Source organism: Lepeophtheirus salmonis, chromosome 9 (assembly GCF_016086655.4).
Source record: "Lepeophtheirus salmonis chromosome 9, UVic_Lsal_1.4, whole genome shotgun sequence".
Taxonomy (NCBI): Eukaryota; Metazoa; Arthropoda; class Copepoda; order Siphonostomatoida; family Caligidae; genus Lepeophtheirus; species Lepeophtheirus salmonis.
Window position 1 is genome coordinate 28856343 of NC_052139.2, and position 12743 is coordinate 28869085.

The following is a 12743-nucleotide window of genomic DNA, read 5'->3' on the forward strand; positions in this document are numbered from 1 at the left end:
TTATCAGAATAATAGCTAATGAAACGAAAAAGTAGAGTATTTCGAAATATATTTGAAGTTCAAAGTTTAAAATAGAAGGCTTAAATTAAATATAATCTACATACTAAAAAATAAACCATCATACATTTATGTTCAATATACAAAATTAAACAATTGGATTTTAAACTAGTTTAGTACGTCTGACAGACGTATTACCCTGACTATGCTGTGGATGCTTCTTCCAGAGTCTCTCGAGTCCCTAGAACAAGAGCTATTAGATCGGGAACGTTGTGGACTGGATAAGTTTGAGTCCAATTCGTGTTCCCGTTTGCTAGAATCGTCAGTTGATCGAATGTCACATTCGTTAAGCACTCTGCGAAGTGAGTTCGTGCTGGACGGCTTGTCACTCCGTTGAGGACTGCATAGACGTTGTTTCTCGTTTGGATTTGTCCTATCTCTTGAGGATAATGGCCGTTCAGGGGTTCTCTGTAGAAGTTGTGACCCTTCTCCGCAATAATCTTGAAAGATAACTTCAAAGTCGGACTCGTTATCACTGTGTTTGTTAGACGAACTATGTAAAGTTTCGGTGTGAGGCGTATGTTTGGCTTGTTTGGTAGAAGTGGAATTGTTTGGCATGGCGTTGTCAAAATCGTTAGAGCAGGAAGGGCAGAGCTCATTTTCGTATTGTTCACAAGTGCAATTACAGGTTGGACACAGAATGTCTTTGTTGTTGCAAGGGCAATGTTCCATTGATGATATAGAGTTTATGAATGCCAAACCGACCTTTTTATAGTGGATTTTAAGGCGTGCCTATGTTTAGGAACAAAGGTCGATTGTCTATTGTTGTTATTGTATTTCATATTACATTGTTGTTTGACTGCTTTTAAATACATATGATCTATTCACATGCCAATGATAATAATAATATATAGTAGTCCATCCCGTAGACCAAGCTAGCCCGTTTATCAGACGGATTACCCTTAAAGGGTAATACGTCTGTCAGACGTACTAAACTAGTTTAAAAAAGGGAAATCTACTTATTGATATACGCCTTCGGCGTATGAATAGAGAAGAATAAATATATACGGATGGATTGGACTTTATAAATTGTTTATTTCTTTTAGTTGGCATACCCTAGGCATGGCCATTCTGTTATATTATGTACTTCAGTATTTAATCTACTATTGTTATTTTGTTTTAAATATATACTAGCGAAAGAGTTTGTTTCATTATATTGTGGATTGGGGTGTTCCATAAATACACGAAATGTAAATGTAGTTGTCATTATTCCAGATACACGTAATTTTAAGGGTGTGTTATCAGCTTTTAATGTATTTGGAAATGAAATTAAATTAATGCCATGGCCTTCTAGTTTTGATGTATTGGGATATTCCATGGCTGTGTTATTATAATAACTATTAAATGGAGAGTCTTTATTGTTGGGTAAATCTGGTGAGAAATGATAGCTACGCATTGGTACCCACGTGAAACATGCTTTTTTTTCTTTTATATTTCCTCGTATAGGTCGTCTAAATTTGGTATGGGAAGGTAGGTTGTTGTGGAATGAGAATTCTTTGTAGTATTCTCCTCCTTGTTTGATGGTGTGTAGGTTTTGCCCGTAATTGCAGTCTCTATGATGGAACGGTACTTTTGGTAAGCTTCGTTTATTGAAGATGTCATATCCCGTTGAGGTGCTTGGCGTCAGATCAATCGTATTGTCTCCTCCGAGGTAGTTATCGTAGGCAATAAGATAGCCGGCGTCATTCCCATACGTAGTAGGAACTGGAGTATTAGTGCCTTGAGTAATATCATCACTGAAGAACATAAGATTGCCAATACGAACATTCCCATGTATTGGACGAAACCAACCCCAAAACTCACTTCTATTTTTTCTTTTGAGGTGGGAAGCATAGAACATGGCTTTGCTGTAGACATCATTGTATTGGGGGGACATATCGGTTGTTGTGGAAGGCTCAGTGAACCACCAATCAAGAGCATGAATAGGTAGAAAAAATGCATGGTCAGCTATTGTAATTTAATTTTTATTATTATCAATCTAAGTAATATAATGAAGTTTTACCTAAGTTAGATAGTGTTATTGGTGTAGTAATAGTAATTGTTAAATCTAAATGTACTTTATGATTCAATGTTTTATAAAAGACTAATCCTGCTTGTGTTGACGAGGCTACTGAAGAAGCTTCATCATTTTCATCCACATCCATTCGTTGACGTTTATTAGGTGATAGAGGAGTTTCCATTATTTAGTAAATAGTAGCAGAGATCTTGTTGTGTGATGTGGCGTGGTGCAGGAGGTATACTGGATTGGCCTCTGTGACTGGATATTTTATTTGATAGGTTATATACAAATGTTCTCTCATCTATTGCTGCTGCGTCTTCAGCACTTATCCATTTACATAGGCTGTGATTTGTTGTTATGAAGAATGGCGTGCGTTTGAGTATGGAGTCAGGTCCATTTTTTACCGATGCTTTGACATCGGCGCCTTCAAGTAATAGTTTCCATTCATTGATGTCGGCCATTGTTAGCATTGGTTCTTCCCATATTATATAATCTTTGTTTAAGCATGATTGTAGGTAGAAATTGTTATTTGTTGAAGTTCTTGTCATTGGTGTTATATTAAGTCCTTCAAATATGAGTCGAAATAATGTTGATTTAAAACAATTGGTTGGTCCTTGTAAAATAAATGCATTGACTTTTGGTTCTTCTTTATTGGCTACTATACATAATTTTGTATAGAATTCTGCTACATTTATGTTATTTTCTTGGAAGAATATATCGAGCCATTCCATTATTACTGTTGAAGGTTGAAAATCTATACAAATTTCTTTATGATGTTCTGCTAGTGATAATCGTTGTTCCTTCCTTATTCTATGATTAAGATTTTGGATGAAGTCAGTTATGTGCGATTTCCAGCTTAGTCCAAATGTGTCATATATCCATTCATGCTCATCATTTTGTAAGTTGCTTACTACATCATCGGAGTTATATGGATATGTACTGTGTTTTTTAATTAGGTCTATTGCTGCGCTTCGCATGTTTGGTCGGTCTGTATTAGTAGGTTTTCGTTGTTGTCGCTTGGCTTGTAGTATGTTTAAGCAATCATCTATTGTGTTTGCATCTTGATTTGTAAAGTATGTGTGGTAGTCGTGCCAAAAAGTTCCTATCACATATACATTATCCCATCCATATTTACTTAAGTATAAATAATATGTAGAGATGTCATTTACTTGTATCAAAGTGCGTTTTAAGTGCATAGCTTCTACATCAGAGAGTCCAAGGTATCGGCAAATTCGTTGCACAGACCTGCTACTGCCCGTAGAAAGGCTGCAGCTGAAGAGTATATGGTGATGTTTGAATTTATCTCTGCTGTGGTACAGTTTGGTGATTACAGGGATGTCAAGAGATCTGAACATGCCTCCATCCATACCAAGAGGGTCCCTCCCTGCACCTGCGGATGGTAGGCAATATCTAACCTCATCCTCCGTAATCACCTTCTGCAACTTATAGAGTATATTCCCAACCGGAGTAGGATTCCTGTCATCAGTCTTTGAGGCAGTGGAAAATTTTTCCGCCCATCCCTCCAAAAATGCCTCTGGCATTTTTATGTTTTTAAGGTGGGACGAGACCTTACCATCAATGACCGCTGACATGGTTTTCCCTAAATCCTTCCGTAGGGCTTGCTGGAGCGCTTTCCCAGAGTAGAAAGAGCTCCTATTGCTCGCCCCTTTTCTTTTGTTGCCGTTGTTTTGCTGCTTAGCAGCGTCCATTTCGGACTTTCTCTCATTGAACCCCCCCACCGAGTCCCTTATTAGTAGGTTAGTTAATTTGTTAAATGTGGGGCCTGATTCAAGGGCCGACATCAACTCGATAATCATGTTGTCCTTAAGCCTGTAAACATATCTGGCTGCCAGCAAACTCTTCACCTTCCTCGGAAGGTTTTTTGACGGTGGAGTTGCTTTGTTCTTGGCATAGACCAGATGGTTAAGGTATGAATAGACGATGTATGGTGTCAGCCCCTCCCTACTCGCAACAAATTCCTCAAAGAGATCAACAATCTTAATACAGGTTATCTTTGATAGAGGGAGTCATTTAATTTGGTAAGCACCCTCTGGTGCTTAAGGGTAAACGAAGTGATCAATCTCTCCCTTTTAGAAGGGTCCACCGTAGCCGTCGTGACTTTAGGGCCAGGTTGGACTTCGGAGACTGTGCCTTTTTTGCTTTTTCCTGACGTCATAGAGGCCGCGACAACGGCCAGCAGTTCTGGGATCAATGAATCTAGATCCACCCCACTAGCCGCGTCTTCTAATAATTTCAGGTCCTCCGGGTCAGGTTGGTCCGGTGCTGAAGTGGACACCACAGCACTTTCTTCACTGGTAGGTTCACTCCCCTGTGGGAGGTCCCCATCATTCGTTTCATAACCCTAATTCTCTCCAACAAGGCTCTCCGTTCTCACCTCCTGAGGAGTAGGAGACTGTGAAGGACGTGGAGGCGTTCTATCACCCTCAACGGGTGCAGTGTCAGCTTGAAGGGGCCCGCTGGGGTTGGGCTAGTGGCTATATCCATGGGCCCCTCCACCGCCCCAGCACCCTCCGAACCACCTAAGACAATGGTTTCAATGGGTAGCTGGTTATTGGCGTTGTTTTTGGATTTAGAGTTCCTCGATTTAGGAGGAATGGGTGGTGGAGTCTTATCCTTAAATAAGAAGACCTCCCCACTTCTTACATGCCTCTTCGAGGTAGAGGCTTGGCCACTATCTGTGGCAGACAGCCTCACTCTCTTTTTACTTAAAATTTTGGGAACCGCCCCTGTTGCTTGGCTCAACGAAACCGTATCTGCCTCACGCAAGGGGGGTTCAAAAACGTTGGGATTTGCAACCTCACTGTCGGGCACAAAAACCGACGAATTAGAGGTATTTATAACAACACGACTGGGCGACTCCGATGGGTTTACAACCATATCTTTTTAGGTCGGTGATGACCTAATTATCTGGATCTGTTCCCTAGTCATGTCGTCATTTGAGCACAGAAGAAGATCTGTGATCTCGCTCGACGTTAGGGCTGGTTCCTGGCTTAGGACCTCCGCCTCCTGCTCGGCAAGGCTCATGGATATATCCCCAATGAGTCTTCCCCCCGAGTTAGAAGCCGTAGCATCAAGGTCAGCCATGAATCTTAGTGTTTATAGGGTCGGCAAAGTTAGTAAACTTCTTCACTTCTTATATTAATAAAATATAATTAATATCACTAAGATAATATGATAATATTTTGATTAGCAGAGAAATTACTAAGTATCAAACAGTAGTAATATAATGCTTTATGAAGTAAAATATTAAAGTATAAAAATCAATGAAAGAGAAGGAGGGAGCTTAAGAAAACACGTCCGCACGCTTTGCAGTTTAAGTTTTAGAGAAGGGGGGAAATTCATATGGTATCATTGTTTAAAATACTTATGTGACTATCATCTGCCTGCTTTATTATGATTTTTGAGGGTATAACGAAAGTATTTATTAGCAAAAAGTTTAATGAAGATATAACTACGTATAATAGACTTCTACGTTTTTTATCCTTTACAGTAGATTTGAATACGTCGCACTCCATGAAATTGTAATTCATTATGAACCTTATTATCAGAATAATAGCTAATGAAACGAAAAAGTAGAGTATTTCGAAATATATTTGAAGTTCAAAGTTTAAAATAGAAGGCTTAAATTAAATATAATCTACATACTAAAAAATAAACCATCATACATTTATGTTCAATATACAAAATTAAACAATTGGAATCATATAACTAATAACAAAAATTATATATACAGAATATTGAAATAATAGATTGATCTAAATAATATTTTCTTGTTCTGACATCGTAATCCAGTTAAATATGGCATAACTTTAGGTTGCAAGACACAAGCGAGACGTGGAGTTTAATCGAAAAGATAAACATACCTTTTTCTTCATGTGGAAGTTGCTATATACAATTGTGCACAGGATAGTTAGATTTCCTCGGTAGAGATATATCTAACTATTAATAATAAAGTAAATGTCAAAATCATAAAATTAGAAAATTAAAAAAACCAATGTGCTTATACAATTCAACAGCACTCTTCCAATCTTTTCTAAAATATCCGCGCTTAAGCACGACCTTCATAACGTGATCCGGAGGATCAACTAAACAAGTTAACATCTCACACCGTATTTCAAGGCAAAGCCAGAATCTATCTAAATCTTTCTTCGTACTCCAACGAGTTAACATCCTCACATGAATGAAGATTTTCTCTGTACGCCATCGCTGAGCTATCTTAGTCTTGGCCATGGCAAATTCGGATTTTGGCCTCTCTTATCTCTTCTTCTTGTGGATCATTTTCCAAGAAATGCTCTTTCCATAACGAGTGAAGGGATTCGAGTTCTTTAAGGATCACGATCTCCTCTTCCGGTAGTTACGGATTATTGTTAATTTTATTCATGATTGAATGGATATTCTCTTCCTCCATACTTTTATTAAAGAAATTAAATATTTTATTAGTTAATGATCAAGATCAGTAACTGTTCATAATTATCAATTTTATTTTATTCATATATCCGCCAAACTCGAGGTTTCAGTGCTTTTTATTTGCACCTAGAGTATGGAGATTTTATCAGGAATAGTCAATAAATGTGACTTGGTATTTTATTGAAAGAATTCTTTAAGGAGAAGGATCTCACAGCCAGGATATAGCTATGAGGTGAGCCGAACTGCGTGTCTTTTCACAAAACAACACGAAGCCTCCACAAGACCTTCCAATGAGTATTCTCGAAAGACCATAGGTGTGTTTCACTATTTTTTAGTGAGAAATCATTAGGAGAAGGATTTCATAGCCAGGATTTACCTATGAGGTGAGCCGAAACTGCGTGTGTTTCGTAAAACAGCACGAAGACTCCAAAAGATTTTCCAATGAGTTTCCTCAAAGGACCACACAATTATAAAAATAATATAAGAAAAAATTCTTTGAGTTACCTGAGAAGCTTTATAAATATGGTTCAAAGTTGTTCGAAGTACCATTTGAGGATTTTAGGCCTCTCTCAAATACCTCAAGGATTGGTAATAAGTAAAGTTGATAATATTGTAGAGAAAAACGCGTGCAAGGAGAAGGGGGGGGGGGAATTCATATGGTATCATTGTTTAAAATACTTAAGTGACTATCATCTGCCTGCTTTATTATGCTTTTTGAGGGTATAACGAAAGTATTTATTAGCAAAAAGTTTAATGAAGATATACTACGTATAATAGACTTCTACGTTTTTTATCCTTTACAGTAGATTTGAAAACGTCGCACTCCATGAAATTGTAATTCATTATGAACCTTATTATCAGAATAATAGCTAATGAAACGAAAAAGTAGAGTATTTCGAAATATATTTGAAGTTCAAAGTTTAAAATAGAAGGCTTAAATTAAATATAATCTACATACTAAAAAATAAACCATCATACATTTATGTTCAATATACAAAATTAAACAATTGGAATCATATAACTAATAACAAAAATTATATATACAGAATATTGAAATAATAGATTTATCTAAATAATATTTTCTTGGTCTTTTTTGACATTGTAATCCAGTTAAATATGGCATAACTTTAGGTTGCAAGACACAAGCGAGACGTGGAGTTTAATCAAAAAGATAAACATACCTTTTTCTTCATGTGGAAGTTGCTATATACAATTGTGCACAGGATAGATATATCTCTACCGAGGAAATCTAACTAACTATTAATAATAAAGTAAATGTCAAAATCATAAAATTAGAAATAAATATACTAATAAAAAAAATGTTACAAATAAATCCATCTTAAAGATTTTGAGCAAAATCTAATTATGTAGTAATGTCCGGCGATATTACTCTTTATTAAGAGCATCAAAAGATTTCCCCCCCTTTTTTTATGCTTTTATAATAACATACTATTATCATGAAGGATATACACAATTGCTAATTATAATGCTACACCAATGTAACTACCCCCGTTGTTGTGACCATTTAAACAGTTGTTTTTGCCTTTTATGAGTTTTCTGAACACTATTTCTTGGAGCCTATCAACCATAGCTAAGCCTTAAGTGATAAAAAGAGTAATATTTATTGGCTATGTAATATTGGCAAACCTTATGATCATACCCAAGTCTTTAAGTGAGGAAACTAGTCTTAGACAAACTAGTTGCGAACCACCCAAAGCTACTACCCCCGTTGTTGTAACCATTTAAGGAGTTGTTTTTGCTATTTAATGAGTTGTGTATCATGTTTAGCTAAAATAGAATCATATTTTAGGGTTAGATTAAAAAAAAATTGAATACTTAATGTAAGATAGTAGTCTCGAGTAGAGGCTTTCAGGGTCTTTGTAGCTGGAAAAAAAAGTTTGCCACTCTCTCCATCCCAAAGACTAGCAGTTGCCTCACCTCGAGATCCATAGACTCCTGCTAAGATTAGCAGTCCTAGATAAGCACGCAGGTCTGGCGAGCCCTTTTTTTTTCAGCCGTCTCCATACTTTAGAAAACCTTCTCTATTAGTCATCTCCAGGGTGATTTTTTCAATTTTGGGTGTCAGAAAGAGGTTGAAGGTCGAAACAATATCATTTGCATGAGAAACGGCATATCTCGTTGGTCCTGGATCCATTTTTATCAAATTCTGTTCGGCATGCCTTCCATGGTGGTCACAGGATGTTGAGGACCAAGTTACAGAACTATTTTTTGAGATAAAGGTCTCTCTTTCCATATTTGAGGTTTCTTCTTCTTATGATGATTCGTTGGAGTTCGGGTTGTACTTTTCCTCATCTTCTTCTGACGCGTCCTCTCCTTCCAGTTTGGAATCAGAGTTTTCCTAAAGAATGAGATCGAAAGCTTCTTCAGAAATTTCGTGCACACTCATATTGAAAAAATGTAAATGTAGTGAATTCTAAAAAACCAATCACCTTTATACCCCTTGAAATGCACAGACAAAAAACAAATATTGCATTGTCATTATAGGAATTGAGGTTTTTTTTTTACTGTGTGACTGTCTACCGAAATTACCACAATTGTGAAACTTATTTCCTTAAGAGTCATCATGATGGTATTGTACTGATTAAACAGTAAACTCCTCTTAATGTATTTCCATGATAAGGACACTGACGTCATTTTTAGAAGTTTGATTATTTATAGTTCCCACAAATTTTCCTCTGACAAACTCTACTCTTTGGGCCATATAAATCTCGTCGAACATTATTGTTACATTTTTTCTTTGTTCTTCAATCCTCTTATTCGGGATGTTAGGTAACTGTTGCTACTTGAACCCATTTACTGCAATACTTTTATTTCTTGCAATAGATTTATCATAATGTTATTACTTAATGTCTGTTATTAGAAGAGATTAATTTTGATTTTTTTTTTAATGAGCCATCAATATTGTTGAAGAAATGGCCTGTGTATAAAAGTAGACCTTAGTAGTTAATGTTAACATTTCACTTTATTTATTATGATATTTCTTTATCTTACCTGACATGTAAATGGAACAGGTAACATAATATCTATAAACATTATTCTATATAACTATACAATACGGAATTTTTCAAAGCATGGAATCCAAAGGCCTACGTTGCACTTTGAGTATTCATTTCTTATGGTCGATGTAAATTCCTTCCCGTGGCGTTGCCTTCTTTTCCGTCCGAAACTTTCCTAGAATAATGACCCATGCCGTCATATTGGTATTCCGTCTGCACATGCTATGCTTTTATTTTCCGGGTGCTTTTTGGGTTTGTCCATACTTTTTGATGTATGACATTGCAATCTCTTGCTTGAAATTTAATTGTGACATCGTATTGCCACACTTCGCAAAGTATTATTTATAGACCAGGGGTAGGTAAAGTTTTTGTACTGAGGGCCACATTTGAAAAAAAATGGTGCAGCCGAGAGCTGCACACTCATTACAAAGTACTCAAATTTACTTGCTGTGTAAATAAACAAATATTCATATTAAATACAATTTTTGTATTTCACCACACTCAGGTACGTTTAATGCTATGCGTTATAAAAAAATACATCAATCAAGTTAATGGGACTTGTGCAACTTTTCCCAGTTTTTTACTATCTTCTACAAATTTGGAGCAAGTTTGCTGGTATATATCCTCTTAACATGATGCAAGTTTGGTGTCTTGTCAGCAAAGACCTGTTCTTCGACTTGCTTATCTTTAAACAAGTTTTTAAAGTTTCGAAACAAATCGTGCTGCGACAATGACTTGGAAAGTCAGGCAGTGAATCTGACCTTAACTTCCATCAATATATCAATGGCAACCTCACCTCTTCATCAACTACGTTGGTACTATAATCAGACTCATTCCACGAACATCACGATTTCTTCTCTTAGCTCCCACACTCTCCTCAATACTTTGCCCAGGTTCAGCTGGAGTAAATGTTCAATTTCTAAATCTGCCAGCCATTCCCGGAACTTCCTGTAGTTAAGCACCCTGACACCCATCTTTAGCAAGATATACAGTTTTATTTTTCAGGTAATTTGCACATTTTTCATATTCTTTATCATAAATCATACGCAAATATTCATCAGCAATTTGTTATCTCGATGGTGGAGTGTAACCTGGCTTAAGTGTTTCGAACGTCTTGCCAAATATAATTTATAATAAATCTGTCCAGGGATGGTGTTGCCTATTGTTTGAAATGTCTGAGATTGGGCTGCAGAATCGATGGCTGACTATGATTTTCTCAATGGTGAAGAGGGCTATGGAGATGTAGACGCTGATGCTGTGGCTATAGTTTCTGAAAAAATTAAAAATAAATTAAGTGCTTAACAGAAATAACAAAAAAAACAAAAACAGGATTGTTAAGCATTGGTATTGCCACCCAGAATTTTGGCGTGAGAACCGAAATAAACAAGTAAAACTTGTAGTTTTGCTAACGTGGGTGTATAATGTAAAATTAAACAAAAATATGGGATTTACTGCAACAACCATGCTTGTTTTGCAGTTTTCTTCGAGGTTGTGAACCACACAGGTTTAAATTTAATCCAACCATAGTTAGGATAATTATTAGTTTTAGTGATAACAGCTCCATCCATAGGATTACCTTGAATAAATGTTTCAACATTGGTTCAGGAAGTACTTTACGGAACACTTATTGATAAAATATTGAACCTATTTTGATTCCGTGCATTTGCAGAATTTGGTTAATATCTTTTAATACAAAAGATTCTGAAATATCAGAGTTATAATTAGTATATATTTTAGGTGGACCAGTTTGACCAAAGAAATATTGACCTAAGAAAGTTGGGGTTTGATTACAAATAAACTCTATCTTCACCCACTTAATCTTAAAATAACGATGACTTTGGATTTGCCAATTCCATCTCTGATTCTGCATGGGGTGTAATTCGATATTCCCTTTTTGATGATCTAATTCCAGGCCCGAAACGTTGTCGAGGAGCATTCTATTAATAGACGTAAAAAATTCCGAATGCTTTCTATACAAAGACTTCCTCTTTCTATAAAATCGGCCACGGGGTACCTTCCTCTTTCTGGTTGAACGTCTAAACCGTCCATAACGACGTTTATATCTCCTCTTCCAAACCAATTTTATTTTAAAATTTTTCGCTAAACAAAGGATCCAAAAATGTAAAAACAACACATAATGAATAATTACCAAGTTGTGTTGCAATATTTTTTTTTTCTAGAGTTAATATTTAGTAAATTTCTAAAATTTGGCGTAATAAAAAATTTATTTTTATAAAAAGAAGTTGGACCCAAAAACGGTTAGAACTTTTCATATGCTTTTTCTAAGTAAATAAGCAGTGAGAAAATACTACATTCATTTTAAAGAGTGTGTGAGTTTCAGGGTAACCAAATTCTTATTGTTAAGTGGCGTTTGTTTCAAAAATAGGTAGTGTAACTTTTTAATTTTTTTCCCAAAATATTTAATTTTTCAAATTTTTTTTCTACAAAATTAAATTTTCTAAAATAAGATATGGATTTTTGAAATTTTTTCCAAAAAATTTGATATTTGAAATTTTTTTCAAAAAATTTTAAAAATAAAATTTAATTTTTGAATTTTTTTTCGAAAAATGCAATGTAAAAAATTTAATTTTTATTGTATATCTATGTATTTCTTTAACTTTCAAAATAGAATCATTTGGACGCTTCTGCTGTGGATTATTAAGTAAATGGCTATTAGTGTTGTAAACATTATGTTATGTACATTTTAAGTTTAGATTGGCCTCAGATTTTGAATGTAATTTGGATTTTTACTTTTCTTCTTAAAGAGAACAATTATTATTTTATAAGAATTCCTATATTACCATTTTCGTCTTATCTTAATGAATTTTGAACGGAAAAAACAAGTTCTGAATATCAATTTTAGTACTTAAACCAATAAGCGAAATAATTTAAGTTTCTGTTCGATAGACTTTTAAGGATTTTGTGAGTTGGTGCTTCCTCTTTCACTGAGTCTCGCTTGTGATTAATATATAAAGTTTTAAAAAAATTTAAATGAAATGCTTTGAACACTTATCTTTTACAAAAAAATATGTATTTTTATTTTTAGAGTTTAATCTTAATAACCTCTGCATTTCATTAATATTAATCTAATATACTAGTGTTAGAAGAAACCAAAGAAGCTAATTCTGGAGTTATTACCCATGTATGGTTTTTGACAAAGTATGGATTTGTATTGCTCAACTAATTATTATTCCGTTATTCCAATTTAAAGATTGCAAAATTTACGGTCACAATAAAAGGAA

The 12743-nt window shown here is 35.2% G+C and overlaps 2 long non-coding RNA genes across 2 annotated transcripts in view; one reads left to right on the forward strand and one right to left on the reverse strand.

Annotated features, from left to right (window-relative positions):
* The window catches only part of LOC121124245 (uncharacterized), a 105840-nt gene that overhangs the window by 48237 nt on the left and 44860 nt on the right, over positions 1 to 12743 (forward strand). The window lies entirely within an intron of this gene.
* On the reverse strand, positions 5405 to 8362 carry LOC139906370 (uncharacterized). The gene is made up of 2 exons (XR_011781858.1): positions 8145 to 8362; positions 5405 to 8081 (listed from the first exon to the last, which is right to left on the reverse strand). It is a non-coding gene; the product is annotated as an uncharacterized lncRNA (long non-coding RNA).